General features: G+C 36.3%; 2 non-coding genes and 1 pseudogene across 2 annotated transcripts; all 3 read left to right on the top strand.

The window, feature by feature from the left end:
* The first annotated feature begins 1,716 nt into the window (after window positions 1-1,716).
* Window positions 1,717-6,215, top strand: LOC129894610 (V-type proton ATPase subunit F-like; annotated as a pseudogene).
* On the top strand, window positions 2,504-2,606 carry LOC129903885 (U6 spliceosomal RNA). Its single transcript, XR_008770311.1, has one exon. It is a non-coding gene; the product is annotated as a U6 spliceosomal RNA (small nuclear RNA).
* An 8,679-nt stretch (window positions 6,216-14,894) lies between the features above and the next one.
* LOC129903876 (U6 spliceosomal RNA) lies at window positions 14,895-14,997 on the top strand. Its single transcript, XR_008770310.1, has one exon. It is a non-coding gene; the product is annotated as a U6 spliceosomal RNA (small nuclear RNA).
* Window positions 14,998-15,147: the final 150 nt, after the last annotated feature.

Raw genomic sequence — 15,147 nt, 5'->3', positions numbered from 1 at the left:
TCATACATGGAAAAACAAATGGAGTTTTTCAGACTTGATAGAAGTAGTAGACTTTATAAATGGGATGAAAAACCCGCTTTTTAAAGGTTTTAATAATTTTACAGAAGCCTTAGACTATGCCAGAGGTACTCTAGGCTCAAACTATTACATCTCTCCAACCCTCAGACAAAACCAAGCCCAAATACCCCAATACAACATCCAGAAAGACACAGACAAAATCATATTCTGCGACCATTGTTCTACCATGACCGAAGCCTTCAAAAGACTAAATGCAAAAAATGAGGCTCTCATACACGACAATATGAAACTTCTGAAACAACTGGAGACTTTCCAAGGTAAGTTTGTTGCTAAATCTAATACAGGTACTCAGACAGAAGACTTGAGTTCTCCATCTCAACCAAAAATGGATGAGAAGGGTGTGCATTCCACTCTGAATGCTCAGAAATCTACTATACTAGATCAAGGTATAGCTAGTCCGGTGCAAACGGTAGCCGGTAAAGACAAATCAAATCCGTTAATGGCTGTCACTTTGCCCAAAAGTGAAGAAGAGGAATCGTCTTCCTCACGAAGAAGATTACCTAAAACCTTTTACCAAGACAGTTCTAAAAAAATATGGCCATAAAAAAGAAAAATAATAATAAAATTGAAGCCATAATTAAGCAGACTCTAGAACAATTCTTCAAAGATCAGGGATGTGATAAGCATGTTATTAGTAAAGACAGTCCAGATGCAGAAAATGGAAGAGTTCAATCAGACGAAGACACAAATACAAGTCCGATAAGAACACCCAGCTCAGAAGAAGGCTATGAAAATAATAATTACCAAGACGCTCAAGACCCGTATGAAGACGATGACTCGGGAATGAGTTTTGACTCTATTGCCCTTCATAATCTTGATACTTACAAGCAAAAGCATCCAAGGAGATAAAGACGAAGAGAAGACAAAGACATAAAGAGAGATGACAAGGACATAAAGATAAGTGAATAAGTGTGTCATGTGGGTATGCCCACAAATATTATGTGAGTGCTGTCACTTTATCACTATCCTCCAAAAGAGAGAAAAACTGTTGATAAAAGCACGCGTCTGTAGATAGTCAGTCCAAAAGATAAATTAATAATACATGTGACGATGGGGCCCAATAAGCACCCGACGCGCATTATTAAACCTTATCAACAAGTGTCGGCCATCTAGAAGAGGGCCACATAGTGATGTTTCAATCCTTTCATTTTGCTATCTCTACCTCTATATAAGAGATAGTTGTGTGAATTAGAAAGACAGATTCCTAGAGAGAGACGCTCCAAGTTTAAGTGTGAGAAAACCCTCCAACATATTCCCCTTCTCTTGTAAAAACACCAAATCCCTTTCCCAAAAACCTTTTTATAATTTGTACTAAATCAGTTTATATAACAAGTGTGTGGTTGTGTTTTAAAGTTTAGTTCTATCTCAGAGACCTTCGGGGTTCCCGAAAGGGAAACCTCTCTCAGTCAAAGTCATGTAAGTCTTATTAAGTTTTACAAATTAATTCTCCCCCAAAAATATGTGTTTATGTCTATGCTTATGTTTATGCTTTATCAAGTAAATCTTTATACATATTTGATTTTGATACCCTTAGTATATGGTTAGTTTCTTAACTTTTAACAACGACTATGGATTAACCTGTAAATTCCTAGGAATTTGAATTGGCCTTGACAGTCCATTTGAACAAAGGATATAATTATGGCCAAGTATATCCGGGGTGAGGTTAAAGATGAAGTTGTTAAAAATAAGTTAAGAAGAAGAGATGAACGGGGTAAATCAGAACTAAAGTATATCGGCTGGAAATCAGAACTATCAACCGAAAGAGTCCTTCGAGAGACTCGGAGATCTGGTGTAACAACGCTACGTACTTAAGTTAAAAAAAAAAGTAAAATGGGGAAATTATGGTAAAACTAAACTAAGAAATAAACATGACAAGACAAGTTGAGAGAGGAAGTACTTATTAGGATTTTACAACAATCATTTAAAAACCTTAAAATTTTATCATCAATTAATTGATAACCTAGACTATCATATTAAAAATTGTCATGACACACACGTGTATCGCACGTACACTAATTTAATATTTTATAAAAGTGCAAGTTAGTGACAGAGACAATATTTTCACTAAAAAAATTTAAAATCTAAAGAAATAAAGATACAAACCAGCCTAAGAAAATTTGACATCTATTATATATAAATAAAAACGAATTATTTATATTGAGTCTTTATGTCAAAAAAATGAATTTATGATAATATAGTATAAAAAATGAGGGAAAGTTTGACGTCTTGAGAAGGAGCTTCATGACGTGAATGAATAGTTAAATGGGTGATGTTGAAATAAAGGATTCTTCAAATAGGACGAAATGTTTGGTTTTCGAAACTTAAGGACCCAAAACGACATTTACTCTTCTTTTACGTTTCTCCCACATCGTGCAAAGAGAGAACTTTACAGCATAATAAGAACCCTAGCGAAGCAATGGAGTTCGTCCCTTCGGGGACATCCGATAAAATTGGAACGATACAGAGAAGATTAGCATGGCCCCTGCGCAAGGATGACACGCACAAATCGAGAAATGGTCCAAATTTTTTTGCCGGTCGGAGGCGCTGATGCTCCGGTTGATCTGTATTTTTTTGCCGGTCGGAGTTTCTTTCGTCTATTTTATTTCCTGTTTCCCCAAATTTAGTCGACGAAGATAGGCATACTATTAGTTTATTATGCCCTAGTTTTTCTGTCAACATGATTGGATTCAATTAGTATATTGTGATTGTGTTTTACTTCCTTGGTTTGGACTTAATTTACATGTCAAGGTCAGTCTTGTTTAATCACAAAATAAACAGAAAATAATCAACACAATATATTTTTTGGGACAATTTTCTAAGTTTTCATTGAACTGAATTAAAACTATTACAGTCTAATAATGAAAATAGAAAATGGATAGAGACTAGTCAGTATTCCATTGATGTACTGCTAACCTGATAGAAGAAGAAAGAAAAGGGAGTTAGAGGAGGAAGACAAGAAGAAACAGAAGGAGATGAGAAGAGAATCTGGACGAGAGAGAATTTATAAGAGTGAGAAAAATACCACTTTTCACGCAAGCCCACTCTCCCATGTCAGGGTGGTTATAACAGTGATAACTGCCCTGATGTCGCGGTTGATTATTTCATTGTGAAGAAGAAAGAAAAGGGAGTTCATTCACCTGAAATTCTCTTTCTGATCTCTTCTTGTCTGCATAGAACTTCATCCTTTCCTGCGCTTTAATGAGGTTATCCTTCAATAATTTGAAGCCATTGTTGCCGCCTCATTACCGCATCATCAGCTATAGGAACCATGGTTTCAAGTAGAGGACCAATTGACTCCTGAGGTGGAGAATAACCATATAAAGCTTCAAAAGGTGTGCATTGTAGACTAGTGTGAAAATTTGTGTTGTACCACTATTCAGCTGCAGGCAACCAGTGACTCCATTGAGTAGGTCCGTTGGCAGTCATACACCTCAAATAATTCTCCAAACATCTATTTACTCGCTCTGTTTGACCATCACTTTGAGGGTGATATGCAGTACTATAGTGCAGTTGTGTACCCAACAGCTTAAACAAGGACTGCCAAAAGTTGCTCAAACAAAATTCTGTCACTGTCAGTAACAATAGACTCGGGAACTCCGTGCAAGTAGTGTATCCTTTCCCAAAAAAACATCAGCTTTAGTGTTGTTGCACTTTGTTTCTTTTTCTACTATGTGTATTAATATCTGTTTGCTTTATTTTGATTTGTATTTTGCTGTCATATTTTCTTGCTACCATGCTTTAAATTCTTTCTTTTCTGTCAAGCCGAGGGTCTATCAGAAGTAGTCTCTCTACCCCACAAAGGTAAGAATATGGTCTGTGTAAATCCTACCTTCGTCAGACCCCACTTGTGGGATTACACCACCGCTATCGCTGAGGGTATGTTGTTGTTGTTGAATAGATTTGTTGTTGTAAATGATGGTGTATAAAACTGAATTGTGTTATGTGATTGAATATGTTATTAAATCTTATTTCTGATTCTAACAAACTATAAAGTGGAAATTGTAGACATCAAGTATACTGTTAGCGTTATGGCCCCTTGTCAACGAGTCAATTCCTTTTATCTTATTGCACTTGCAGGGAAATTGGTATCTTAAATTCATATTCTCATCAGTGTACTTGCGAACTTGTTAATGTAGGATACAATCACTGGGTTTTTACTAGCAGGAGTTGGTAATGTTGATTTGAGGAGGAAAGCTAACTATCTTTTTGTTGATTCAAGTATGTTTTCAATTTTGTTCTCTCTAATATTGTGATTTGATAGCTGAAAAAATTATGAAAGAAAGAAAATCGAGGAGGCTTGATTAGGATTGCTAAGTCCTTATCAGTGATGAAGCTTTTACATTTTGTATTACTCTAATTTGATTTTTTTGAGACAGAAGGTAATGTATATTTCCGTTTCTTATGGTTTAGAAATAATGGTGAAATAGATTGCAGATGCTGTTAAAGAATTCACCACAAGGGAGGACATTGCGATAGTGTTAATCAGCCAGTATGTGAGTTTTTATCATAATTTGCCTCTTGTTTTATGGCAGCATCCGTAACATCATTTCAACTGCTGGTTTTAACTTTGTCATGGAGAATGTTGAATAATTAGTATGTTAGTGCTTATTGGAGGTATGACGGCCTAGATTTGAACTTGTGAAGTACCTCATCACAGGAAAAAATATAGACTTTCCTAAACGCAACAGTAGCTGAGAAGCCTGATTGAGAAGTGAAAAATAAAGTTTAATCAGAGTGTGATGTAGGAAGGTAAGCTTCATAAAAATCTTTTATGTGACAGTTCTACCACTTGCCCGGTATACTTGTATTTGCAAAGTCAACCTTGAATGGTGTGTGGCCCTAGAAGGGGAGCTTGGAGCAACGGTAAAGTTGTCTCTGTGTGACCTATAGATAATGGGTTCGAGCTGTGGAAACAACCACCAATGCTTACATTGGAGTAGGTTGTCAACATCATACCCCTTCCCCTTGGGGTGCGGCCCTTCCTTGGACCCTGCTAATGCGGAAGGCTTTGTGCACCAGGCTGTCGTTTTAACCTTGAATGGCGTCTAAAAAGCAAAATTGAGGAGTCATTACCATATAATGCCAGCTTCTATGACTACAAAGAGGAGGGCCCGTTTGTCTAATATGTGTCTGTCCTCCAGAATTGGACAATAGTGAGGACATAAATTACCTGTTAATTGCACCAAACAACTTGAGAGAAAGTAGAAACACTTTCCATAGTAAAAGTGGCTAAGGATGTGCTTTCTGCAGTCAAATCGTTTGTCTTTGTTTATCATTTCCGACTCCAGTAAAATATTTCCAAATGTACTACTTCAAACTAATATCGTGCATTATTGTGACAGTAATCAATTTTACTTTTTTGAACTTTGATTGGTTTTGTTTTCTTCATATATTAGCAATTTGTATGTTGTCCTTCGACGTCTCTTTAGGGCAACTAGCTGCTCCTCTTTTGCCTCTATTATGAGTTGCTCTAATAAATACTTTGGATCGAATAAAAGCTTCTCCCTTTTTTCATCTATCGTATAGCTAATATATCCACTGGTTTCCATATTCAGGTTGCAAACGTGATCAGATTCTTGGTTGATAGTTACAGTAAACCAATCCCAGCCATTCTGGAGATTCCTTCAAAGGATCATCCATATGATTCTGCTCACGACTCTGTTCTTTCATGAGTGAAGTACCTCTTCTCTAGTGAATCAGTGGCATCTGATAGACGATGAGGAAAAAATGGTTTACATATACCTCTAATCATTAGTTTCACCATTTTATCATGCATCTTTCTATCATCATTGTCCTAAGATTATTCCTTAATCATTCTTGATGCTTAACTCACATTGCCTGTTCAGTTCCTTATTTACTGCTTCTTTTTTCACCGCTCGAGTGAGTGACTTATCCTTGTAATAAGTTGAATGTTGGTCACCCTACAGAGTTTGCACTTATTTTACGCAACAGAGTTTTTATAGGACAGAAATGTACTGTGTGCTTATTGATATTATGAGTCAAGATTTGGGTTTGTGTTGCTTCAATGTATTAAAGTCTTAGAAGGTAAACTCACAATGATCTTGTATCTGTTTTCTGTTAAGTTGTTGCCTTTTGTTATTCAAATATTAAGAGACAGAAGCCATAATTTGATTTGATATTGCATATCCAATATGATGGACATGACCTGGTTGATAAATATCAAAGCCGTGTGGTCCTCAGACTGCTGCCCCCTACCCGAAATTTCTTCATTCTCATAACTCGAGCCCCAGATTTTCTGGATATTCTAAGTCCTTTGACAATTTCTCTTTGTTGATACTAACTCGGTTAATTCAAATTCTCACCATACATAATCAAGTAAAAGAGAACATGTCAGTGGTTTGATCTCCATTCACAATTGGACAATACACATGCCTCCAATTTTACATCCATGTACTCTGTTTTGAGATTTTCTTAATTGTTACATGTCATACAATGTTAACGGTTCTTGCCTCGATGATGAACTTTTAGCGTAAAAGTTGCTACTTAAAGGTAGTGAGCCACTTCCTCAATGTAGATGTCGTGTAGCTGCTCCACAAGAATATGTTGAGCCTTATCCCGTTCCTTTGATCTTATGGAAAACACCATTGGATTTTTTTTTGTTGTATGGACAGCGTATACTTGCAAAACTTACTATTGTTTTATCAATCGCGTTAAGACTCACAGAGGCTTTGATGATTGTAAAGATTGTTTTGATCTTATTGGCAGAGAGAAAACTCGTTGGACTGCGAAAAATGGTGCTGGTGTTGACTTCTCTATGGATGAAGTGTTAGCAGCAACGAGGGTTATACCTGTGTACATTAGCATCTTACAAAGATTTCCCTTTTTCGACAACATGTTGAATACCAACACTTTTACACTTCTTGTTTTTCGATATTTTATAGGTTGTTAAGGCCTGGTGAGCTGTTTTGGCTTGACCATTTCTTCTGTGTTGGTTGAGCAATTGGAGAAAGTGTATGCACCACTTATCGATAGTATTGGTTTCAATAAGGTGAAGTGGATCGTGGGAAGGAAACTCGATAGAGGCCCCGAGCTAAACGAAATGTTACCTTTTAGCGATATTGGAAAAGCCATTGAAGAATTCTTGGTGACTCTACTACATCTTCCTTTTTCTTTTACTTTCTTTGTAAAATACTTATATCTTGCTTCTGCATCTGTTGAAGTGATCGATAACTTGCCCTACTGGAAAAACGCAAATTTCTGATGGCCTTCTCATTGAAAATCTGTCAAAATTGTACTCTTCATACTTCCTTTTCATCGAATGGTCTTGCTTACTACCAAATTGTCAAATATTTATAATTTAGACTATATTGACTATTGTTCAATACAAGAGGCCCTACTGCTAGCTTCTGACTAATCGATTGGAAACAAAGCAAGGCTTCTGGTTCACATGTACTGGTGCCTACCAATTGATCTCAGAAGATTTCCATGTCAAGTGAAAGTGAAACAAATATTAATGAAGTTGTCAACAAATATTACCCTCTGATTTGTTGGGAGGAGGAAGCACCACAACTAAAGTTTGATATGACAATAAATATGAAAATAAATTAGACACGAGGATTTTACGTGGAAACCCTTCTAACTGATAGAAGGGAAAAATCACGGGATAGAAGGATCTCACTATTTAATATGGAGTACACAACTCTCAAATACAAGGAGAAAACAACAATTAACACTTCTCTCTTGTAAAAGGAACAACTACTAAAGAGGACACTCAAGACTACAATATTTATCTTGGTGTATAACTCTCTTTATATTTTTACTCTCTCTTTCTGGGATTTTTGAGATGATATAAATGAGGGCAGGAGGCCCTCTATTTATAGTGGGATGAAACGCGTAAATTAAAAACGCGTAGCTGCCTTTCTTGACTTTTGTTTGCAGCCTTTCCCTTTTTCACTTCCTTTTCACTTTTCCTTGCAGCCATTCTTGACTTTCATTTTTTCTTTTCATTGCAGCCATTCTTGACTTTCATTCTCCCACTTGAAGATTTAATTGAGAATCAATTAAGTCTTCACACCATCCTTTCTACCCAACTACTGCAATGTTACGTTTCTGCTAGACCAATAGAAGATCGACACCATATGAACTTGTTACTGTTGATCGGCTTTGTAAACATATCTGCTAGGTTATCATTAGTGTGAATTTTTTGAATATCCACACTGCCTTCTTCCACCTTCTCACGAACAAAGTGATATTGAACTCGTATGTGCTTTGTCCTTGAATGAAATGCCGGATTCTTTGCAAGATGCAAAGCGCTCTGACTGTCACAAAACATAGCAACCTTCTCTTGTTTGTGCCCGAGCTCCTCCAGTAACATCTGCATCCATATTGCCTCTTTGCTAGCTTGTGTAGCTGCTATATATTCTGCTTCCGTCGTAGATGTAGCCACGATAGATTGCAGTTTTGAAACCCAGCTTACAGCTCCTCCAGCAAGAGTAAACACATAACCTGTGGTGGACTTACTTTTATCAAGACCACCTGCATAATCTGAATCAACATAACCTTTAACATTAAAGTCTGATCCTCCATAACACATTGCAACATCTGAGGTACCCTTGATGTATCTCAGGATCCTCTTAACAGTATTCCAATGCTCTCTACCAGGATTAGCCATGTATCGACTAACCACTCCCACTGCTTGTGCAATGTCAGGTCTTGTACATACCATGACGAACATTAAACTTCCCACTGCTGATGCATACGGTACTCGATACATCTCCATCCTCTCTGCTTCATTGCTAGGACTCATACTTGAGGATAACTTGAAATTAATAGGAAATGGGGTAGAAATTGACTTACAGTCTTGCATCTTGAAGCGTCTCAAGATTTTCTTCAAGTAGTTCTTTTGAGAAAGCCAAATCTTCCTATTATTTCTATCTCAGTGAATTTGCATCCCTAGAATCTTGTTTGCTGGTCCGAAGTCCTTCATTTCAAACTCCCTAGCCAACTGTGCCTTTAAATTTGTAAGACGATCTTTGTTGGGGCCTGCTACCAACATGTCGTCAACATACAATAACAAAATAACAAGTCTTCATCACCAAATCTCTTGTAATAAACACAAAGATCTGAACTATGTCTGTTGTATCCAAGGCTTATAATGAAAGAATTAAATCTCTTATACCAACATTTCGGCGCCTGTTTGAGACCGTATAGAGATTTGTTCAACCTCCAAACCAAGTTCTCTTTTCCCTGTTCTTCAAAACCTTCTGGTTGGAGCATATAAATTTCTTCTTCAAGCTCTCCATGAAGAAATGCAGTTTTTGACATCTAACTGCTCCAAGTACAAGTCAAATATAGCACACATCGCCAGGACCACTCGAATTGTTGTGAGTCGAACCACCGGAGAAAATATCGCATTGAAGTCTATACCTTCTTTCTAAGCGAATCCTTTCACCACCAATCTTGCACGATACTTCTCCACTTGATCATTACCATTGTATTTGATCTTGTAGACCCATTTATTTCCAATGGCCTTTCTTCCTTGTGGTGATTAAACAAGATCCCATGTTTTATTTTTATGAAGAGCTTCAATTTCTTCTTGCATTGCTGCTACCCACAGAGATGATTCTTGGCCTTTCATAGCCTCGTGAAAAGTTGAAGGCTCTCCATCTTCTGTTAATAGACAGTATGCAAAATTGCTCTCCATAGAATAATTTGAGTGCCAAGCTGGTTCTTTTCTCTCCCTAGTTGACCTTCGAACTTGTGGAGTTTCGATATCAGTTTGCTCTTGTTCTTCGTGCTCTAGTGCTGGTTCAGAAGAAACTGGAACTTCTTCTATTTCTTCAACTTCAACTGTAGTAGTCTCTGATTTTTCTTTTGAAGTGCTACCTTCTTTTGCTTGTATCTTGTTTTCAACAAATACAACATTCCTGCTGATTACCACCTTGCGGGCTGTGGGATCCCACAAGCGATACCCCTTGACTCCATCAGCATACCCTAAGAAAATGCATTATCTGGATTTTGGATCCAATTTCGATTTTTTTTGCGTGTTGTACATAACATAAGCAGGACTTCCGAATATATGTAAGCGAGAATAATCAGTTGATTTTCCTGTCCACATCTCCATTGGCGTTTTCAGATCAATTGCGGTTGATGGTGACCGATTGATCACATAACATGCGGTTTTGACTGCTTCTGCCCAGAATGGTTTTTCCAGCCCTGCAGTTGCCAACATAGCTCTTGTTCATTCCAACAAGGTTCTGTTCATCCGCTCTGCTACTTCATTTTGTTGTGGAGTATATGCCACCGTAAACTGCCGTTTAATACCTTCTTGTTTACAGAAGTTATTAAATTCATCACCAGTATATTCTCCTCCATTATCTGTCCTCAAACACTTGATCTTTTTCTCAGATTCAAGTTCCACCCGCGCTTTGAATTCTTTGAAAACTGGAAAAACATCTGCCTTTCTCTTGATTGGATACACCCAACTTCTCTTGGAGTAATTGTCGATGAATGACACGAAATATTTCGCTCCTCCTGGATACTCCACCGGTGCTTGCCAGACATCAGAGTGGACCAGATCTAGTATTTCCTTGCTTTTAGCAAAGGAACTGCTAAACTTTAGTCTATTTTGCTTACTAGTAACACAATGCTCACAAAAGGTTAGTGAAACCTTTTTGAGCCTTGAAAGATGCTTTTGTTCAACAAGAATCTTCAAACCTCATTCCGACATATGGCCAAGTTTACGATGTCACATCATCATTGATTCTTCAAATGAACTTGCTGAGGCGGTTGATGCTTCTCCTTCTTGGTGTGTTTCACCTTTAAGCACATATAGATTTGCAGCAAGTTTTTCTGCTTTCATCACTACAAGCGCTCCTTTGGATATTCTCATGACTCCACCATGAGTCTTATATGAACATCCGTTATCATCTAGTTGTCCTAAAGACAATAGATTTTTCTTCAAGTCTTTTACATGTCGTACCTCTTGGATGGTGCGTACCGTTCCATCATATATTTTTATTTTGATGGACCCAATACCAATAACATCCAAAGCATGATCATTTTCCATGAACACAGACCCTCCTGAGATAGGATTATATTGATGGAGCCATTCTCTCCTGAAAGTCATGTGCCATGTTGCTCCTGTGTCCATGATCCAGACATCAGCGAAACGTTTTCTGCCTTCATTAGTTGATATTACCTCACTACATAAAATATCGCCATCATCCGAGGTACATGCAACATTCCCTTGAGCATTTGATGGCTCGGGGTTTTTCACTCTTCTTCTTGAACCAACAATCTTTCTTGAAGTGCCCTTTCTTGCCACAATTGTAGCACTTGATATTCTTCTTACTTCTTGATTGAGATTTGCCATGATTGTGACTCCTACTAGGGCCACGTTTCGATGGTCTTCCTCTCACCATCATCAAAGCTTCATCTTGTTGCGAACTTGCTTGTCTGTCTTCAATATTTTTGCGTCGATTTTCTTCTTCCAAGACAGCGGCTGCAATTTCATCAAAAACTAGATTGTCTGTATTGTTCGTCAAGTTGATGATGAGTTGATCATACGAGTCAGGCAGACTTCGAAGTAGAAGCTCTGCACGTTCAGTCCCCTCTATTTTGCAACCCATTGTTGTAAGTTGTGAAAATAGAGTATTCAAAGTATTGATGTGTTCAGTAACTGACATGAATTCTGCCATTCGAAGATTATACAATCTTCTTTTTAAGAAGATTTTATTATGCAAAGACTTGGCCTCATATAACCCCGTAAGAGTATCCCATATTTCCTTCGACGTCCTCTTTTCCGCCACACTAGACAACACTTGATCAGCTAGTGCCAAGTGTAGATCAGCAACTGCGTTGCTGTCTATGTCATTCCACTTGCTGTCATCAGCAAAGTCTGCGGGCCTGCCTTCAATTGCAGCTAAGCAATTGTCTTTTCTTAATATCACTTTTATTTTCATTTTCCACAATGAGAAATTAGTACCATTGAATTTTTCAACATCAAAATTTATTATACTCGACATTGTTATTTGCTTCACACCATTCTAGATCGTTTCTGAATATTTTTGCGAACAATCGTGACAAACTGTACCGTCACCGAAATTTACTATTTACGTGAAAGGACTATTCACCAAATTTACTATTCACAAATAGTACCTTCGCATAAAACAGACAGAATAACAGAGGGCTCTGATACCACTATTGGGAGGAGGAAGCACTACAACTAAAGTTTGATATGACAATAAATATGAAAATAAATTAGACACGAGAATTTTACGTGAAAACCCTTCTAACTGATAGAAGGGAAAAACCACGGGGTAGAAGGATCTCACTATTTAATATGGAGTACACAGCTCTCAAATATAAGGACAAAACAATAATTAACACTTCTCTCTTGTAAAAGGAACAACTACTAAAGAGGACACTCAAGACTACAATATTTATCTTGGTGTATAACTCTCTTTATATTTTTACTCTCTCTTTCTGGGATTTTTGAGATGATATAAATGAGGGCAGGAGGCCCTCTATTTATAGTGGGATGAAACACGTAAATTAAAAATGCGTAGCTGTCTTTCTTGACTTTTGTTTGCAGCCTTTCCCTTTTTCACTTCCTTTTCACTTTTCCTTGCAGCCATTCTTGACTTTCATTTTTTCTTTTCATTGCAGCCATTCTTGACTTTCATGATTCAGCCTTCATGTTGCTGTTCAACTTCTTCTTTGCACCAACAAAGTAGAAATCAACATATTCTTGTTTATTGAGTCATGACATCATGATTTATAAATTTTAGCTCAAAGTAGATTGTATAGCTAGTGAAAAATAGGCAACTGAAAGCATGTATTGTCACAAATTGAAATTCAGAAACTTTAACATTCTCATCTTTGGACTAATTTTTCTGAATGTATAGAATTTAATCCTATGGAAAACCAAATTTTGGTATTTGGTATGATCAAATGCATGAGTAGATATCTTTACACATTCCTTTCAGAATGGGAAAGTAAAATAATGAGCTTTATGAGGTATAAAACAAGTTTACATGGTACATACACTTTTGGGCTTGATGATGGTGTAGCCCAACGGACAAACTTGTAAGTTCCATGGGGTCAAAACTAACAATACAAACCATAAGCTTGGGTTATGACATATTATCAAGCCTAAGAGACAAATCCGTTAGATTGTTGGGTCAAAGTGCACAATACAAGTGATAAGCGTGGGTCCTGATATCTTTACTATATGGGAATTGACTAGGCAAATATGACTAAAGAGTGAGTAATTAATCAGAAGTAGAACTTTTGCTCCTCGTTAATTTACGATGAAAATGACCTATTTCTAAAATCTCCTCTTTCTCATTCACAAGTCCTATTTTACAAAAAGAGAAAAAAACATTTGTTGAAGAATTTGCACTATGATGTAACTCATGATCTTATACAAAAAATGTGTAATTATAATCTAATTTTATATTAAAATTGTAAATATGATTGAGCATATTTATTTCTAGAAATTTTTAAAAGAGGATAAATATTTTATCTTAAATTTTCATTCGCAACTTTGAAACACGTAACTTCTAAATTTCATAAATAGAAAATCCCCCTAAATGAGTTAGTGGGGCTATATACAATGTTGTTAGTTCTTTTCTTTTCTATTTTTGATAATATGTTCATGCTTTTTTATATATATTTGAGATTGTTTTGATTAAGCTAAATTTATTTATTAATTACAATAGGAGGAGATTTGAAGAGGAAGATATTACTATATTAATTAGTGGGGTTGACTTTAATTTGTGTTATCAGTCGTAAGTTTAGATTTAAACTTTATGAGTTCAATCTTTAAGATACTTCAATTGAATTTGTTATGCTTTTTGAATTATAGGTTCAAATCGACTTCAATAAATTCTTACACTAATATATGCTCCTCATCGAAAGCAGCGAGTTCATATGAATGCGACGTGGCAACTCTACATCCACCCTTGTCGAAGAGAATAATTGAAGAAGTTCTAAGGAATAATAAAACACCTAATCCTTATTGGGTTTAAGATTCAATAGTTAATGCCACTTTAGTTTTAGAAATTTTTTTATAATTAGTTTCTTATGTTAGTTTTCTATTGTGTAAGCTTAATTCTTCTTAGAGAAAATAATTTAAGCTCACCAGGAGCTCCTTATTACATTTTTCATGGAAATTTACTATGTGCTTGTATTATTCTTGAGGTGAGTGTTCTTGTTATATTCTTTTTTTTTTACTTAAATCTACACCATATTTTACATTTTAATTTATATGAAGGTGTTTGACTAGAAACACAGATTAAGAGAATAATAAAAGATTTTGCCTTTTTTTTTACTATGTTTCAATAGTACTTATTTATTTTATCTTTGGATCAAATACATATATATATATTTTATGCAATCTTATATATTGTCATGATACACACGTGTATCGCACGTACACTAATTTAATATTTTATAAAAGTGCAAGTTAGTGACAGAGACAATATTTTCACTAAAAAAATTTAAAATCTAAAGAAATAAAGATACAAACCAGCCTAAGAAAATTTGACATCTATTATATATAAATAAAAACGAATTATTTATATTGAGTCTTTATGTCAAAAAAATGAATTTATGATAATATAGTATAAAAAATGAGGGAAAGTTTGACGTCTTGAGAAGGAGCTTCATGACGTGAATGAATAGTTAAATGGGTGATGTTGAAATAAAGGATTCTTCAAATAGGACGAAATGTTTGGTTTTCGAAACTTAAGGACCCAAAACGACATTTACTCTTCTTTTACGTTTCTCCCACATCGTGCAAAGAGAGAACTTTACAGCATAATAAGAACCCTAGCGAAGCAATGGAGTTCGTCCCTTCGGGGACATCCGATAAAATTGGAACGATACAGAGAAGATTAGCATGGCCCCTGCGCAAGGATGACACGCACAAATCGAGAAATGGTCCAAATTTTTTTGCCGGTCGGAGGCGCTGATGCTCCGGTTGATCTGTATTTTTTTGCCGGTCGGAGTTTCTTTCGTCTATTTTATTTCCTGTTTCCCCAAATTTAGTCGACGAAGATAGGCATACTATTAGTTTATTATGCCCTAGTTTTTCTGTCAACA

This window comes from Solanum dulcamara, chromosome 1, assembly GCF_947179165.1.
Source record: "Solanum dulcamara chromosome 1, daSolDulc1.2, whole genome shotgun sequence".
NCBI classification, from domain to species: Eukaryota; Viridiplantae; Streptophyta; class Magnoliopsida; order Solanales; family Solanaceae; genus Solanum; species Solanum dulcamara.
This window is presented reverse-complemented; position numbering and strand designations above follow the sequence as displayed.